The sequence below is a fragment of the Adelges cooleyi genome, unplaced genomic scaffold, assembly GCF_023614345.1.
Source record: "Adelges cooleyi isolate 19-005CV unplaced genomic scaffold, UGA_ACOO_1.1 ACOO_flye_CR_arks_rails_tigmint_CR_PRNA_108, whole genome shotgun sequence".
NCBI lineage: Eukaryota > Metazoa > Arthropoda > Insecta > Hemiptera > Adelgidae > Adelges > Adelges cooleyi.
The window spans coordinates 1580065-1595407 of record NW_026095761.1 but is presented as its reverse complement, the minus strand read 5'-3'; the positions used below and the strand labels follow the sequence as shown (position 1 = coordinate 1595407).

The window sequence follows — 15343 nt, the reverse complement described above, 5'->3', positions numbered from 1 at the left end:
CCACTGTTTACTTCATAATTATTTATTCGTATATGTTTATTGCTAAACCATATTAATAATCACCGTATTTGTGATGAAGCTGGTGAATTAGTTGAGTACCAACAATTTTGAATGTTTTTCTTTTAACTACTGGAATTAGGAGCATGTTCAAATAATAGATCATCTAGCATACGATATACATCTTGGCCACGTAGTTACACGACAGTTAATGCTACCACACGTCGTGTTGGGTTTCCATGTAAACGGATGGCGATTGTCGAAAAGCGCCAGAATTATGTTGTTTACAACAAAGTGGACTGTAACATTATAACTGTCACGATCGTTGGGTACCATATCCTATTACCGACATATTATGGTAGACACATTATCTCGTTCAAGTGAACGTTCTATCATTCCACCGTGGACGCCGAAACCCACAAGGAATTATAATTTGCTGGACGTTATTTTTTTAATAGCACCACATACAATTACTGAGTCAAATAGTCGCCACAATTTCAAAATAAATCATGAAAATCCGCTTAAATTAATTTTAGTTCTTCAATTTTTCATCGCCTAATTGCAAATATTTGTATTATGTAAATATACGCAGACTATCGAAACATTTTAGTACATCATAGAGATGGAAAATCGGATAAAAATAGTCACGTCCAGTTTTACCATATTTAATCTTTAAATCTGATTTTGAAAATTCTCGGAAAAGTGACTTTTATCTCAGTTATGTACTGTTTTAAAATTGTCCAGCGCTCTTTACTTATTAAATGTATTAATTATTAAATCCAGTTAAATGAATCATAATTACTAAACTTTTATCGATTAGTAAATTTAGATATCGTTTACTATTACACGTTTACATGGTCCAGAAATCGAATTTATGTAAATCACGATGGAAATAATTATTTAAATAACCTTAACTATGACTTAAAAATAAAATACCATTAGTATTTACTGATAGTTCTTGCAACTTATAAAATAATATAATGATACACTCAGAAACCTAAACAGCATGCTAGGTGAGTTGAGTCTATATAGAACTTAGAAATCACAACATTCTGTAACGATATTTAGCTTTACCCTTAACATAACCGATTTCGGTAATACTTTGGAATTTCATCGACGTAACAAGTTAGAACTAACATATTATAAATTACTAGGTTATTTAAACGCGATAATCTGGCAAGGTTTTAGGTTTAGTCTTCAGTATTACACATGAATTGTCGGCGGGGTTTAGCTATCGACCACGACTAGGTTCGCATAAAAAATCAGTTTAAACACAGAATCGGGCCTGTGTTCGTTCTACCGTATGTTAATAAATTCTTAAATAACTGCGCAGAATTCTTCTGTGCCGGCGCCAACGGCTTTTTATTTCTCCACCTCACATCCCATTCCTTTCGCGGTAAGGCCGCCAAACCGTCTGGCCGATGATTTTATTAACAAGTGCAACTTCCATCTCATTTGTTGTCCTTTCGAGAGTGCAATAATGCCAAGAGTATTCCAACAAAAATCGCATTCTACGCTAAGGATGACGCACAGCTGTAATGGTATAACACTGCGTCAATAACTCAACCTTCGCCTAACAGGTCCTATTTTTGAGGGAAAAAAAACGCTAGACAATGCCTACAGCAAGATATCACAATCTCCACATTCAATAGCCATATTCGCCAGTAGGTAACACATAAACGGAAAAGTAATATAATAAAAGGTTCTATTTCAATAAACATTCAAACTGGAAATGCTATTTCTTATAAGGTTCCTTATCAAAAAAATGTAAAATGTTTATATTTTATTAAATTCTTATGATAATGATAACATCAAATTAATGATATTAATTACATATTAGTTGAGTCACCAGAAGTTACATCTCGATCAGTTGTTATAAAGTGACAAGTTCCATGAATAACGTGGAAGGTGACTTAAATTAGCATATGTTTATAATCGAGCCATATGAGAAAATGCAAATACACAATGTCGCACGTTTAAAAAATCAAAAAACACACAAGTATCTAATATTTCAGAGTTTAAATGAAGAATATACATACATATTTTTACGAAACGTACAAATTCGAAATACAATGAAGACAATTGTACGGAAATAATGTATGTTTTATTTTAAAGTGATATTCACCGATTCATTTTAACTAACATGTTTCCATAAACATAAAGCGTTTAAGTAAATTTTGTTCGCTGCGGACCATATTTCGCAGTCTTATTTCAATTAAACAATTTTAAAACCGCGCGACAATGGATAATGCATAAGACCCGTGGCCGGCACAATCCAGAAAATATTGTAATTCTCGTTATTCAGCAATAAAAGAACATAAGGTATAAAACAATTGACAATAATTAATACAACCTTAATTAACCTATTGTTTTGTAGGATTTTTTTTTTTTTGAGTTTATATAATAGTTATTAATTAACAAATAATCGTCTGGCTTTCGTCCGAAATCCGAAAATCCAATGTTTTTTTCTACAGGATATATTATTATTTCAACCTTCGTCTAAATAAGCTATTGGAAAGATGGTGTATAATATATATTATTGTTTTTCAGCTAAAAGTCAAATTTACCAAAAACCGTTCCGATTTTTCATTTGTGTAGATTAGCATAATCAGTATTAATTATACATATACCTTTTGCTTACGTCCGGAGTGCTAAGGGTGACTGCGTTAAAGTAAATCCGGTAAAGCCCTTCCTGTCTTGCTGACGCACGATGCTATGCACTAAGGTCTCGCCGTGATTCCGGGATACGATTTAAGTGTGTTTCGACTGCTTAATGACCAAAAAGCCATATTACTCGGATCGGTATGTTGATAAACTAGTCGGTCAAAATTGTTGCTTCGTAAAGAAAGCTATTGTACGGCAAACCTATATGTCGAGTATTCTGTATTTAGAATTGTTTTTCATGGAAGCAAACGTATCAAAACCAGACAATGGAATAAATACTTGGAATATTCGGCTACACGTTTTATGTTTCATTTTAAAAACGACCAAAGTTTAAAATAAAAATGGTTTCTACTTTCTAATCAGGTTTTACTAAGAAGTGCAGTAACCCAAATTCTCTCTAATTTTTCAGGCATAAACGAATGCATCCGTTCAAGACAGCGTAAGTTCCTTGCAAACACTTCAGCTTTTTTCGGTTACAGCGTCATAAGTCAAAATTCAGATACTTATTGTATTTCACAATTCACATAAGCCCACGTCTATAACTAATTGTTATCAGATCGCGCAGAAGAATTTATTGCAAATATAGAGTTTTTTTTTATTTTCATTGTCTTACTAGGTATAAACGCACAATGTTTAACCAATTATACTTAGATCATGTATATAATGAAACCGTTAATATGTAAACAATGTGCAAACGCATGTCATGTGTATTTTATCACATCGTACGCCTCGACGAACTAAACCCAGCTATCTATGTAAGTTTTTAAGGACATTATAGGATCTAATTCACGGATGAATTATAATTATTACTATTATGAATATAGTTAATCGGATTCCGTTGTATTGTATAGTATAAAATATATTGAATCAATTCAAATACTTAAGTACATAACCATTTTACATACACCGCAATCGCATTACGTTCTATCGATAGAGAATTAGTAGGGTTGTATAATATTATAGAAGACGGTTTAAGAAGAATGCACACTCTTCAGACATTTGTGGACCTATAAGCAATTTATATATATATATATATACACACACACAATGAATACCGTTTAATGTGATCCAATTAACCAACATCATTTTAATTATAATAGAAATAAACGTTATCGGGAAAAGTTATGCTAAGAACACTTGGCATTTTAATTTCTGTACTTAATTTTTCACTCGTTTTTTTATAAAGTTATAACGCGACAAGGACAGATCTTAACGCACGGCAGTGCGCCAGGCCAAGTTCCAGCAATGCCTATGTATCTTTACACGAACCAATTCACCCAGTTTTTCTAACCCACATATCTCTATATCCTTTTAAGATAAGCTTTTGAAATATGAAATATAGATTAAGCTCAAGTAGCTTAGGATACTGTAAAAAGTTGAATCCTTAATAGTAAGGGGACACTTGGCCAGTTTCTGAATGAAGCATAAAACATCATTATTAAATGTATTCACTTAGGAGTTACGCGGGTAATAGGAAGGAGATAACTCAGAAAAAAAGGTTCTAGACCAGCTCCAAAAAAATTCAGCCAATCATAGTAGTGATATCTACATTGCGGCCAAGTATTTTTATGCCTCGTTCAGAAAGGTCATGTTTCATTCAGATACTGGCAAAGTGTTAATCAATACAAATAAAATAGCAGTGTTGCTCATGAAAGTAGGAGTGAAGTGAGGTTATGAATTACAGAAATAACAGAATTAGTCATAATGTAGATATCACTACTTTGATAGGCTGACTTTTTTAAGATGGGGTCTAGAACTTGGCCCTTTTTCACTGTTAGGTTTTGGTCGGAGATTAGTTTTGTCGCATAAACAAAGTAAAATCTCATCTTCGGCTCCAATTGTAATATCATTACTTATACAACGCGTAGATGGCTAATATAAACTTTACCATTATTTTTACTGGTTAGTTTCTAGATAAGCCACATAGTAAGTATACATTTTAGTTAAACAAATAATTTAAAACCAAATAAAAATAAAATTGAAAGGGCCTGACTTCAATTCGTTTCTAAAATCAACTAGAGCCTAGTGTAAGTCAATAGAACTTTTTAACTTTACAAAGTTGTCTTTGACGCAATTATGACCTTATGTATAATGTTAACGCATACTATATATAATATTTTATTTTTATAAATAAAGATCATCAAAACAAGCATATTTATTTGAAATGCGATTTAGAGGCTCCCAACAATTGTAAACAGATCATTTGATTTCTGAACACTATCAAACGTTGTTTGGCCGTTACACATTAGCTATAATAAATTATTTGGGCAACCAACGGTTATACAGAGTTTATAATACAAACAAATGATTATGCACAAACGCAAAGGTCCTTCTCGTTTCGGCTCCCCTTTGAACTCGAAAAGTGAATTTCTCGAATGGAACTTACATGCTACATACCACATGCTACAACCGCGACTTTTTGATCATACATAATAATATAATATACATGATTATTCGTCATACCTATTCCATTTAGTTCTAATTCAAACAAGGGACGGGTAATCGTGGTCATGTTTGCGCTGCTTTTGAGAGGCAAACCTAGTTCCTACGGCTTTGACTGAGGATTTCTCCCCGGCGAAATTAATTGGAAACCAATGTGTGCTATATATTCACTGAACTCAGTACAGCATTAACCATTCGTGTATTTGACGGTTGTCACTCTCCAGCTTCGGTCGCACGTTAAATTACAAAACTTATTAGAAAACTTCTGTATTGTATAAGTATTATAATATATATAGAAAACTACGAGAGATTTGCGTTGCATATCAAACTGCATACTAACATAAATACATCTATGATAGTTATTGTGAAATGTTTGATGCACAAAATGGTCAGTTGTAATGTTTAGGATAAAAAAAAAACATTTTTGTTTGGAATATTCAATTTATTATTAATTATAAATGCTAATATTTCAATACGAATATTTATAAACTATTAAGGGAAAGATGAAGGTGTACATGAAAAAACCGAATACAATTAATGACAACTTAATTTTTACTATTTAATGTAGTATAATTTGTATTAATTCAGCTCAAATACTATTAAGTCAAATTTAATAACCATAAACAATAAACAAAAACCTACTAAAAATAATAGTTTGCCATGAATTTGATAATATGACCAGTTTAGTTTGTAAACACTTATTATATAGACTATCCAGTACAAAAAAATAAAAGCAGAAATTTTATCCACGAAATAAATTCCAGAATTGTCAATAGGATTCTAAGTTTGTAAGTATTTCACTACTCAAAAAATATCTTCTGAATTAACCATTAAGTTGGTTTTAATATTTTATCACTATTTCAAGCAAAATATTTAAATGTTTTGCCATCAGAGCCGTGCTAATGAGTGAGGGTATGTACACATATTAAGGGTTCAGGTGAAAACCCGAACAGAATAATTTTTATTAACCTAAGAAAATCATACTTAAAAAAACTTAAAAACATTTTTGTTTTTGATCATAAAACAGAGTGTTTGTTTTATGAAATAAAGAACAGATTCGTTTCGTACGAAACCGAATTTTATAACAACAAAATGGCCATTTTTAAAAAGTGTCTGGTCCGTTTTTTTTTCCTGTGCCCCTCATAGGTAGTCGTGGAGGGCGGCCAAAATCGGTTGCTACCGTGTTAGCACACACACACACACACATAGTTTAAAAACCGCTGCTGTATTTTTGAGATATCCATATGGATAATAATTGGTTAAGCTAGGCGGAGAGGGGAGGGAGAGGCAATGGATTTGATGCGAGATATAAAAAAAAAAAAAAACACTTGAGCAATGAAAGTATAAAAAAAAGCATGGCAAAAATAATGATTACACGGTATAACGATGAATGTCAACGTAATGACGGAAAATTCAACGACGACAACATTGTGTGCTGCGAATTTCGGCGGCAACACGGCTGTCGTGTTATATGCCAATTATAACGATAATTTCACGGAGGTATACACCGACATATTATACACAAACACAGGCGCATTACGATCACTATTAATTTCCCGGTCGATAAAATTGACAACTGTAATCAAAACCAACGGGTTCGAGCGCAGAGGTGAACGGTGTGCTGGTCAACGAGCAAAGAGGCACAATATTGGCTACCGTATACTTCAAAATGATAATATACGCATATATATATATATATTTATATGTATTCACATAGATGGTTTATACAGAGAGCTACATAGACGCCGCAGTGTGATTAATCATCGTATCCGACAAATCTAAAAACATACCAATTGCCAAACCTTTTACGGCACGTCGCTCGAACAATACAAACGACAGCTGTAATATAATATTAATAACGGTTCCCTGTACACAAATAACAAACGAGTTGTAGTGTTGTTTCGTTTGTTTAACGAAATATTGTATTTTTTGAGTGAGGTACGAAAAAAAAAAAAAAACGAGAACGACTAAAGAGAAAGTCTACAAAGCTAAATATTGACAAAACCAAAGTTCGGTGTGCAGTAATTGAAACAATAATATAACAGCAATCGAAATTTTTTACCGGGGTCGTAAAACGAAACAAAAAACAATACTACACGGACGTAAAATAATAATAATAATAATTTTGGTTATCTTGGCAATTTTGTGGGTTCACGGTATGGCTCTAGCTTTTTATATTTTCAATTATTTCTTTCGGATCTCGCTTGTTTCCGCCCTTCGGGCAGCCGCTGCAAACGACCAAGGACCGTTTATGTCCACTCGAACAATCTCTTCCGCCGCCGGCAAACAACGACTAATCAACCGCGTCAGAACATGCGGTCTTAAATCATTCATTATCATTCAGTTTGACGTTTAAATAAAACATTTCTGCCGCCACGAAATACACGCCCTAAAATTTACAAACATTGACTTAAATTCACACGTGATGGCAGTTCAGGATTGCAATTTCCTCTCCGCGATCCAAAACCCGTTTGATCATTTATGGACTGGCAGCCAACCCGCTTTTCCAAACCCGCCAAATCACAATCGTACATATCTCAGCCCAATCTGGTCTAGATGTACTGTAGTCTATAATACACATACGTTGAGCCTTAAAATATGTAACGGTCGGGTTAGTTGCTGCTATGCGTAGCACACAAACCGATTGTGTGTAATACGAACCCCTTGTTTTATCTAAAAAAAATATATTACATAAGACGTTGACTGTGATTAAGGACACTTAATATAATTTATTGATGATAGTGCATTACAGATAGCAGATAGCAGATAACAAATGTATATGCCATAAACGTTTAGACCGCATTCAGTATGTAAAGCTAGAAAATTTGAAACCGGAATCCAACTGATTTGGTCAAAATCGTGACTTGACTTTATTCTACCGTTATATGATCAACAACTGTAGCAAAATACAAAAAGAACGACAAAAAAAAAATACTCAAATAAAATCAGTTTAGTTTCTGCAAAATTGTACAGTTAATGTTGGAATAATATACAGTTCTTTCGAAACTTGATAACTTCCAAAGTTGATGTAACATGTAAAATTACTGTATTACCTATTGCTCTTCCGAATGATCATCGTATAATACATGGATTTTATTTTTCAAAAAAATATATTAACATATTTTATTGTTGTGTTTGTTGAAGTTGTGACAATGAATTTAACTGCATCATTCGTTTAGTCATTTTATTAAAAACTATTCCGTGTTGACAATTAATTTTATAAATAAAATCAAATGCGGCATTTTTACCATACCATTTTATATAATATATGAATACTTCATAAACACACCAAACTGTCAACTGCATTGGATTTTACATATAATAATAATCATTATAATATTGTCAAGGAAGACAATAGTAGTCAGTAGTGTAGACTGAATACCATACCGGCATTGTACGGTAAGTAATTTATTATCTGATCAAAAATACCCAATCAATTATTCATTTAAATGTGAATGGTGGAAACGTACAGTAGTACTATACTCGCGTGACCCCTATACAAATTTGAGTAGACAATGATGTAAAATTAAGAATATATTTAAACAGCCAAGCTTTTATAAATGTATGCTGGAGAATGTTTTTCATCAAGTCATATCAAATCCAAGCCAACTCCATTCATCCGTTGTGCCCTAGGTGGTTCTTTCTTATTAATTTTCATGGCCGATGCATCTGATTTTAACTGCTGTCTATCAGCTCTCCAAAAGTGTCCAAACCATCACTTTAACCTACTCGTATCACGTTGGCTTCTCATTAAAGAGGTAATATTCGGCTTACTCGTATTGTACATAGTCTCTGCATTATGTATTTCGCAGAAGGTTTCTTCCGAAAACGATTAATCTTCTGCTTTTCCCCTTAGTTAGGGTCCAGATCTCACTCGTGTATGTCACCACGGTTTGTAAGTGAAGCTATACAGCCTACAGTATACTGTAGGCGTATCTTTGACTTGCGAGACAATTGCTTTGATCTCGAAAGTTTCACGGTGCCGAAGGAATACTTGTTTATATTTGCAATTCTTCATTAATCTCTTCGCACACGTGTCTTCGCGAGCGTCCGATATTGTATTATTTATTATTTCTAGTGTATTCACTGTTGCAAAATTACCATTTGAATCTCTATACTAGTACGTTACCAGAAATGCAGCTAGACATTTTTCAAAAGGTGCATTCCGACAAATATATTATGAACCATTGAATATACGTAGGAATAATAGTATAAGTATAATATGATATATTGGAATTTGTGGTGAGGAATATGTTACCATTAATTACTCGATTAAATAATATTGATAATACGAATACCATTATAAGTATTGACGAGACTTTACACTTCACAGTCTAACAAACATTAATTTGTAAGCAAATAACGCACGGTCATTACCTTTTGGCAAGCTTTGTGAGTTGTGGTATCAGCAAAACTACGTATTAAAAATAATATTGAGTATTATCTGATATTGTTATGGCAAAAATGAGTTAGACAGTTGTAAGATATTAAAACACTTTATTTAAATTGTATTACGAAATTGGCACACCCTTATAGAACGTAAATTGAAAACACTGTGAATTTTTTTGTAAGCAAATTGGCTAATGGTTATAGAAACTTTAATGCTCATTTGCCAAAAATTACAAAAAAATCTTTCTCGAGCCCTTCTTGAGCCAAACCACAGTGAATGAACGAACGTCATAACTATCTATAATTACTATTACGTGCATTGTACGCGTTTAATGTACTGTACATTTTCCTGACCACGTCTCAAGACCTTTACTCTGGCTCACGAGAGAACATAGCTGCGCAGAAACCAATACGCGTTACTCTTGTCTACGCACGCGCACACGGAGATCATGTATTTTGGTTTCGGCGCAGTGCTGTTCTCTCGTGAGACAAAGTGCACAGGTGTGCTCTCATAATATCCGATCTCGTTTGCGTATCGCCCGAAAATAGCACAAAACGATTCACAACAACACGTGTGCACGTAATCCCGTCTACATAACATTATTGTTATCATACACTATACATGTATACAAGTGTGCTATTGTACGCGATAAGGAGCGCACGATTTTCCGGATTAACATTTTTGTACACTCGCACGTCTTGTATCCAAAAGAATTTACAACGCGGCCGCGGTTGTCACTAAACACTATAATGGGGGCGGCATCTCTTATCGGTTTTCTGCAAAAATTGTCCACTTAAGAGGTTTACGCAGTGTACACACATCTTAACATGCCGGGGATCGTATAATAATATATATTTGTCGTTGTAAACCGAGTACACGATCATGCGTGCACGTATTTTCATAGATAACGGCGGATCTCCACTGCTTCTTTCCGCGGTGATAATAATTATTGTTATAACCGTTGAAGACCGGAATCATTATTACATAATATATTATTGTATTATGCTCTGAAAATTCGCCAGATACGATGCAATCGTGCCAAGCAATAACGGCCTAACGCGCACTGCTAATATAACATAATATGCGATATGCATTATGAATGCTGCGCACGCAGTACGTAGTATGGTGAAAATTTGAATAAATATCTTACGCTAAAACAGCTATTAGACGACAAACGATAATGTTCTTGAACAAACTTTATGTGGCTTATAACGCAGAATTTTTGCAAGCTCGCACTAGAAAACGGTCAATTAATGTTAAACTATAAAATGAGACTAATCGGTCGTCAGTTAATGTACCAATCGTTACGGATTGCCGTTGGAACGATACAGTGCACAATACCCACAGCCGAAATGGAGGATTTAGATTCACCCGTTAGTTTGCCATCAGACTTGTCCAAATCGAGTTTGCAGTTTCTGTTTATATTTTCCTACCGGGCTGGCCAAAGAGATTTTGTTAAACGACAGCTGCCAATGTAAATCGGACACTTCGAGTTAATAACTTGATTGTGTTAACGATAAATAATATTAATTTAGCTGTCATTTCAGATAGGCGCCGCATAATATCCAACCCCGGCGTTCAGGTCACGTCATCTTCGGGCGACCGAGTTGTTATGTTAAGCCGGCTTGAAAACGACTTGAAGCGTTTTTAACCGGAATAAAGCACGAACAGTGCGGCTCTGTTGGCGGCTTTTCGTCATCGCCTCGAGGGTTTCTAACAAGGTAAACGCACCCGGGTCGCGTTGGCCGATAGGCTGGCTGGCTATAAAATATATTAGCCGTGTACGTTCGGCAATAAAATAAAAAAGTTGCCATCGTTCGGGTGCGTAGTCTTTACTCGTTAAACGGCAAACCGCTCCGGTTTGACAAACCGTACCTATATATATATATTTGAACATAACTGTATGAATTCTAAATTATGCACCCGGCGGACTGTTTTGCAGTATGAAATCGATAAAATTGATATTATTATATATTAAGACATGTATAATAAGCAACTATGGGACGTTATATAAAACTATTATTGTAACTCGAAAAATTACACTATTCTTACACATAACGGACAGTGGACACACTGATCTTGATTTAATTGTCCGTTGATTTTCACTCTTGTCGCGGTCCTCCCGCTGTTTTGGACGTTTCAAATACTAACAACCGCTTTTAGAAATTACTGAATTAATTATTTAATTATATTACCATACGCTAGATTGGATTTTATTTAATTGCTCGCGAATTTCCTTAATTTCGTACTATATTATGTATGCACTTACAGAAAAGGGTCACTGTCGGTTTGCAGACTAATCTATCTAACACTCGCAATTCTTCATGTTAATTACTAAAATACTATTCAGTTTGATTTGTCTACAGTAAACATTGTACTTGTAAAAAATAAAATCTGAAGGAACAACTTTTGGCAAAACGCAGTAATTGTAGTATGTCTTTGACACGGAATTCTTATTGTTTTACTGTTTGGCGCTGCAACCCGATCCACGTGAAGCTAAGTAAATTACTCTATGTCGTAGATTTATCTGATCCGAAGACAGCTACCTATATAATTATACAAAGATGGATTGTACAAAACCGCAGCACCTACCATGTAACCGTGTTGCCTGTTTTACTTTATTCGGTGACCGTACAAGGAAAGGGTTATTCGACTTTCGACCTGCCGGGAAATGTTAAATAGAGGTACATAACGTTTGCGTACCCAAATTGGATAATTAATTATTTGTCAAAAGGCCAAATAACTATTTTTTCCACTGAATAATAATATTGAAATAACAACAACGTTTATTTTACGAACACTTAACATATTAGGCACTGTAAGTTAGGTATAAATACTTTCAGAGTTTGTTGAAAATATGATTTAATCAAACTGCTTTTAACCTCGATGATCTTTATACATTTATTTAATACAAATTAAAAATTTGAATTGCTTGCGTGCAGTATGTAAATATAGATTTTGTTTAATCGCCTAGTTGATTAAAAAACCAAAAATGCAATATTGTTTAGTTTTTTTTTTTTAAAGAATCAGTGTTATTATTATTATTATTTACCTAACCGACATAGGGTCGAATAAAAAATACTTAAGAGATAATAAATACGTTAATAAAAAAACATTTTACAACCCAAACCATTATGTTTTTGCTTACTCCAAGTAAACATGTAAAATATATTTACTCCAGTTTTCGAAGCCGAATGTCATTTTTTAGGTATACACGTCATGTATACCTCTCCCAGGACCTATTTGAAATATTGGCGATCCAAGGAAAATTATACACTTCGACTTTTGTTCTTCGGAACGCATTCAATTTAATTTTGAAGACCAAATAAGCACTGACGATCGGGTCAAATGTATAATAAAAACAACAGCAATAATAAAAATGGTCTTTATATGTTTCTCCTCAAATATATATATACACACATCTAAATTCTTGTTTGTACTCTTGTCACGATGTCATCGAGACAATTGATTCAACGGCATATTAAATTTTTTCTCTCTCCGAACTCCACCAAACCTTAACAGTAATAATAATACACAACTCGATAACAATAACCAACTCTGAACTTTGGTTACTAAAAACTAGTACTTGGAAATTATTATCATGTTTCAAATGTACTCGTTTTATTATTTTTTTTTGTTTAATGAACAATTTCGATGAAAATACATATATATAATGATAATAATTGTACGACGTGAATTGCGGTCAAAACAGTTTATAGTTAATACAAACAGTAGGTAGATAGTACCAACTGTCAGTTTAGATTTAGGATAGAAGGGTCAGAGAAAGTGTGATGCGTTTGAGTGTTGCAAAAAGGGTTTAGAGTTCAAACAATCCACTGGAGACTGTAGGGGAGTTTCGGCAGTGGAGCTGGTTAAATTGTTTTCTAATATCAATTATTTTCTGCTCTGCTTCGACGCTACGGCCAGTGACAAGACATAGAGTAGCTACCATAATAAAATATTCTTGTATAGCTTTGCATTGCGTTAATTAATATTTAACATTAATAACTAATCATGTACATATCGAGAATGGCTTAGACGGTTTATGCAAATTATTGATATGAATAGGTAAGTCGTTATATAAATATCGAATTTGCATAGTTTAAATTAACCGGGAAGCGCCTCTAGGCGTTTCGTCGAATTATAATTATATTATATTAACATTTCCAAGCATAGCTAAGGGTGGATCTAGAAGTTAAAGTTAATCGACAGAAAGATGGATGGCTAATCCGGGCAATGCTAGTAAACAAACAGTTTACACGAATTGAGAACGGATCAAAATATTTGATCCGCTTACAAAATATTAAGTATAAAATACCCGAAATTGTCTTTAAAGCCTCACCATATCTTGACAAAAAGTTGTTGTGGTTTTTACCTTAATAATAAAAAAAAAAAAATACAGACTTTAAAAACAATTGGACATGATATATGTAATACTGAATACACATCCAATTTACTTGTCTTATTTTCCAACCTCGAATTCCTTTAAGAGAAAGAAAACATTTTTTGAAAAAAACTGTCTCGGGAAAACAGCTTAACTTGTTATTTTATTTTCGTTTCAACCATCGTTTGACAGTGATATAATTTCCAGAGAATAAAAATCTATACACGATAATATATATTGTATTAATTTAAAAAAAAAAGCAACATTTTTTTTTTATCATTGTAATAACGTGTCAAAGTTGAAACTTTTAAGACTTATTAATTTTGTTTGGAGTTTTCCGGGTTTTTGGTCGCAATAAAGAGAGAACTTTTCAATTTTGGACCCCTCAAAGTATCAACTTGATATTATTTTTGAACCACCGTTTGAAATCGGTTAAAGGCGGATAAAGCTATGTTTTTTTTTTCATTTACTGTACTACAAGCATACATTCAGGGCATTCGACAAGTTAAGAAACTTTATTCATTTAAATACTACTGAAACCCGTTTCCAAACTAACTGAACACCAGATATGTACGAACAATGTAGATAACACAACTACAGTTTTGTAGAAGGATACGGAAATCTGATTATGATTACTTCAAAATAACCAAATTACAAAATGGCATGTTTAAATCAGCTAAAAACTTCTTCGACTTCTCTACAATATTGTACCGAGCCTAAAGACAGTGGAAAAGTTTCTTCCCTCCTTTGGGAACACCAATATCTGTATACACAAAGGATACAGTATACAGTCGACTCAGCAATGAATACACCGTACCGGCTCCTTAAAATGCAATCCTCAAAGCTTTTTACGCAATCGTGAGTTTTGTATGATGTTAAACATGTTAAAGTTCAATCTAATTTATTAGTCAAATATAGTACTCGCAATCTAATAATATCCTACATTTATAATAGTATTCTTGATTTTCTGCTCTATAATTTTTTGTTTAGGTTGTATACACTAGTTTAAATATCATGTGACAATATAATAAACATATTAAGTTGCCATAATAATTTAAAAAGTTACACAATTAACATTTAACTTAAACCCATGCACAAAAATTTAACACTCAATTACTAAATGGTCATGCTAGATCATTATTACTTTTGTTCAGAATTAGACGGTAATAATTTGCTTTACTATTACGACTACTTAAACTATTACTCAATTCATGGCGATTACATTAATCGTTAAAAAACGTTCTTCTCAGAAGAGTCAAAAATGTTAATTGACATCGTTTAACATTAATCAGAAAATATTTTGTACTATACAGTTCAATATCTTAAGGACCGACTAAGTAAAAATATACTTTTATCAATGGTTTATGTCATCAGCTTTGTGATAGACAATTTTCTACGGCAATAAGTACAGTTATTTAATAAATCCGTATATATAATATAAATCAACAGACAAAAGACATGAAGAT

At 33.2% G+C, this 15343-nt stretch overlaps 1 protein-coding gene across 2 annotated transcripts in view; it reads left to right on the top strand.

Moving 5' to 3' along the window:
- The window catches only part of LOC126847414 (somatostatin receptor type 5-like), a 152447-nt gene that overhangs the window by 77961 nt on the left and 59143 nt on the right, over positions 1-15343 (top strand). The gene's annotated exons all lie outside the window — the stretch shown is intronic.